We start from the raw sequence: 4,840 nt of genomic DNA on the forward strand, positions 1-4,840 counted from the left end.
TGCGCCACTCCTTCTCCCTATCGAAACCAATTCTTCTCCCTATCGAAACCAATTCTTGGAGTTTTTCAGTTGATGGGGACTTTCCAGCCAGCGGGTAATTTTCCAGTTGCCCATAACAGGTATATGCCCTAACTGCCACAATGAACAAACAACTGTAACGGCCAGAAGGTGGGGCAAAAGTTCCTAAGCCAATGAATTCAAAAGTCACCACATTTACCCAATCATTGTGAGAATATACCCGCCCTATGAGTAAATAAACGTATAAAAAGTATGTGATTCCGCTTTTAGGGGTTCCTCATCGGCCTCCTGCGTGAGGTTCAGGGAACCCTGGTGCATCGGCTCCTAATAAACCTCTTGCGTGTTGCAACGGCTCTCGACTCTTGGCGGTTCTTGGGCGAGTTGGAATCCCTCGTAGACCGTTTGGGTCTAACACTTTTAGCGGTTAGAGATGCTATTTATGGTTTTACAGTGGCTTTTGAATGACTATAGCTATTTTGTGAAGAAGCAGGGAAGAAAGATGAAATATTTTATGTGCAAGCATTTGTACTATTGTCAGAGAAAATAAGAAAAGGGAATGAGAGTGAGATTATGTTGCTTCAAACCTTCACTCCTCCAGCTGAGCTGGCTGTGCCAGCTGCTCTGGCCGCCATACCAATATATGTACCCCTTCATCACCTTCTGTTCCTATTCAGCCCCAATTCCTGACGCTGGGGTTCAGGACTGTCCCTGCTTATACGGATCAATTAGAAAATCCTGTGTTAGTTTCTGGGGCACAGGGACTTGGTCTGGTATTGCCATCTAAGACCAGACAGGGCACCCAACTTGGGCCAGGAGCCACTCCCAAGGCAGGGAAATTTCCCTTCCCCCATTAACTCACAGGGAACCTAAATACAAATGATCGGCCAGCTGGGTTTCTCAGACTTGTTTAATTTGAAAGATCACGACCCTCCTTATAGGGAGGATCCTCTACACCTGAAGCCCACTTGGCAGCACCGAAATCTGAACCAAATTGAGACCCCAATGAGGGAGGAATGCCCTTATTAGAGCATGACTTATGAGTGCATCTTGGCCCGGCTTTGAAAAGGGGAACCAAAGCAAGAGTTTGAACAAACTTCAAGAAATTCAGCAAAAAAACAAATGAAGACCCCTCTGAATTTTTGCAAAGGATTTATCGGGCCTACAGACATCAACCTAATGCAGATCCCAAGGTCCCTGAAAATATTACAGAGGTTAAATTTGACCTTTAGGGGGCAAACTGCCTCAGATATCAGGAGAAAGTTGCAAAATTTAGATGGTGCATTTGGAATGAAGCCCTCTCAATTGGTAGATGGTGCTTTTAAAGTGTTCAACAGAGAACAACAACAGAAGAAAGAAGATGCAAAACAAAAACGCCAATTTTCTCACCTTCCGGGAAGGTGAGTAACTCAAAAGAGAGCTAAGTCCCCATTGGGGAAGGAACAATGAATGCACTTACTGTAAGGAGGAAGAACATTGGAAAACAGATTGCCCTGAAGCAGCAGAACAATAAAAGATGAGAGCCTCTCACATGGTAGAAAGAGAAGAACACTGAATGAAGAGGCCCAGGGGCTCCCTTGAACTTGAGGTGACTAATTCCCCACAGGAGCCCTGGGTGAAATTGTCAGTGGGAATGAGCTGATTAACCTTCTGATAGACCTTACCCTGAACAGCCTGACCTCAGAGTCCCACCAGAACACTTTAAGCCTACAGATGGCACCCATGAAATCCCCAGGAAAGGAGACGGAGCTGTTTCCCCCAAGGTCTGCAAAAAGGTGTTAGTTTCATGTGTACAGCAAAGTTATTCAGTTATACATATATATTTTTTTCGTGTTCTTTTCCATTATAGGTTATTACAAGATATTGAATATAGTCCCCTGTGTTATAGAGTAGGACCTCATTGTTTATATATTCTATATATAGTAGTTTGTATCTGTTTATCCCAAACTCCTAATTTATCCCTCCTTCCCCCCTCCCCTTTGGTAACCATGTCTGTGAGTCTGCTTCTGTTTTGTCAATTAGTTCATTTGTATCAATTTTTAGATTCCACTTATGAGTAGTATCATATGATATCTGTCTTTCCCTTTCTGACTTAACTTCACTTAGTATGATCATCTCTAGGTCCATGCACATTGCCGCAAATGGCATTATTTCATTCTTCGTTATGGCTGAGTAATATTCCATTGTATATATAGACCACATCTTTATCCATTCACCTACCGATGGACACTTAGGTTGCTCCCATGTCTTGCCTATAGTAAATAGTGCTGCTGTGAACACTGGGGTGCAAGAAAATCTTTCAAAGGAGAAAGTAGGTCCTATTCAGCCCTCTTCCGAGATTGCAACTATAGTGAATGTTCCAAAAAGCAAATCAAGTCCTATGATTAGGCTTAAAAACCTTAAGGGAATTACCACTGCCTCCAGGAAAAGTCTAAGGCAATTGTCAGGGCTTATAAAGCCTTTCATGGATTGACCTCTGCTCACCTCAAGCCAGGCCCTTCCCTGCTGAAGCATTTGCTGCTCCCCAAACATGCGGTGCTCTCTCTTCACACTGAGTCTTTATGCTCTTCTTCCTTTGCCTGGAACACTTTTCTTCCCCCTTTCTTCTGGAAACTTCGCATCAGTGATTCAGGTCATGGCTGAGATGAGACATCCTCTTCGAAGTCTTCCCCTGGAATTCCCTGACAGTCCAGTGGCGAAGACTCGGCGCTTTCACTCTTACTTACACTGCTGTGGGCCTGGATTTGATCCCTGGTCAGGGAACTAAGATCCCACAAGCCGCATGGCACAGCCCCCCCAAAAAGTCTTCCCGATTCTGAGCTCCCCGAGCCCCTTGAGCTTCCCCCCGTGCTACAGTCTCACCAGTGTGGTAGATGCTACCTGTTTACCTTCTGTTTAATCCAACAGAGTACGAGTCTGTTGAAGGCAGGCAATGTCTCTCCTTCATTAGAACCTGAAAAAACTGTAACAGATATTTTTGAATGAATGAAAAAATAAAACTCAGCTTGGGACACATTGAGTGGAGGTGTTTATGTGACACAGAAGGCAAAAGCATCTGGTTGAACAGTAATGTGCTGATAAGTGGTTATCTGCTGACTCTTGACAAAGCCCTGATTGGTAGCCTTTGTGGAATGCCGTGGTGTAAATTGCATTTCAGTTTCCATGTGGCTGATTTCAAGCTCCCAATGTGACATTGCGAAATAGAGTTGGGAAGAGATGTGTACCATTGGCTCTCGTGAGTTGCCATGACTGGGCTCCAGTGCACCACTGCCTGTGGGCAGGTGGGTGTGGGGAGTTGGATGTAGGCTGGAGAGATGGATTTGGTGACCATCTGTGGAGCGATGGTCATTGGAGCCGGGGAGCACCAAGATGACCCACAGAGTTGGCCCGGGGTCAAAAAGAAGAAAAGAAGGATAGATTCTGAGGCGACACCAGCATTGACGTGGCCTGTAGAAAAAGAAGCCTCTTTGAAGAAAGAGGCAGGGAGACCTGAAATAGGAAATCAGTAGAACCGGGTCACTATTGTGTCATGGAAGCCAGGCAGTGGGAACCAAGGAGTAGAAATTCTCAAGATCCCCACTGGCAAATAAAGCAGAGTGATTCAGTAATGGAAGTGCTACAAAATGTGTGTTGCATCTCAAAGTTAGCAGGTTGGTGTTATTGAACCAGCGTTGTGAGGATAGCAGCCAGATTTGGAGAGGAAAATATTTGAAAAGAAATTGTATGTGGCCAGTGAGGCTGGCATTTCGGGTGTTACATTAGTTATTGATATTTATTATTTCATAACAAATTACTCTACAACTTAACGTTTATTGTTGTTTTAAACTACTATCTCATACCCGCTGTGGGTCTGTTTCAGGAACAGCATAGCTGGGTAGTTCAGACAGGGGTCTCTCATGAGGTTGTACTTAAGATGCTGGCCTGTGCTGCTGCCATCTGAAGGCTTGACCAGAGCTAGAGGACATGTTTCCAAGATGGCACACTCATGGGATTGGCAAGTCAGTCCTGGCTGTTGGCAGGAGGCCTCAGTTCTTCCCCCATAAGGAACTCTCCATAGGGCTGCTTGAATGTCCCAACAGTATGGCAGCTGGTTTCCTCCAGAGTGGGTGATCGGAGAAGAGAATGGCAGAAGATGCAATGTCTTTGACATAGCCTCAGAAGACATGCCATCACTACTGCAGTATCCTACTGATCACACAAACCAGCCCTGATTCAGTGGAAAGAGTGACACAAGGGCACAGTTACCAGGAGGAAAGTTCATTGGGGACCATCTTGGAGGCTGGCTACCACAGCATGGGACCAGGCAAGCCAGGGTTGTGAGGACTGGTGGGATTAATTGGCCTCAGGGTTGTAAGAAGAGCTCTGATATAAATCGGCTTCATAGAATCACAGGTGTATTTGGGTTCCCTGATAGATATTAGGCCCTCAGTGTGAGTACATCTTCCTGTAGACTTGAGGCTGGCCCCCCAGCAATGTCGAGAAATTTTTCTATGAGGACCACAAACCAGCAGAGGCTGAGGCCTAACATGAAGGCCCTTGGCTGAGTCTGTTTCAAACACATAGCCCTCTCTTGGAAGGTACACAATGGCTGGACCTAGAAATTTGTGTATCAAGATAAAAGTAGCGAGCTTCCCTGGTGGCGCAGTGGTTGAGAGTCCACCTGCCGATGCAGGGGACACGGGTTCATGCCCCGGTCCGGGAAGATCCCACATGCCACGGAGCGGCTGGGCCAGTGAGCCATGGCTGCTGAGCCTGCACGTCTGGAGCCTGTGCTCTGCAACGGGAGAGGCTGCAACAGTGAGAGGCCCGTGAACCGCAAAAAAAA

Source organism: Neophocaena asiaeorientalis, unplaced genomic scaffold (assembly GCF_003031525.2).
Source record: "Neophocaena asiaeorientalis asiaeorientalis breed wild unplaced genomic scaffold, Neophocaena_asiaeorientalis_V1.1 scaffold265, whole genome shotgun sequence".
Lineage (NCBI taxonomy): Eukaryota > Metazoa > Chordata > Mammalia > Artiodactyla > Phocoenidae > Neophocaena > Neophocaena asiaeorientalis.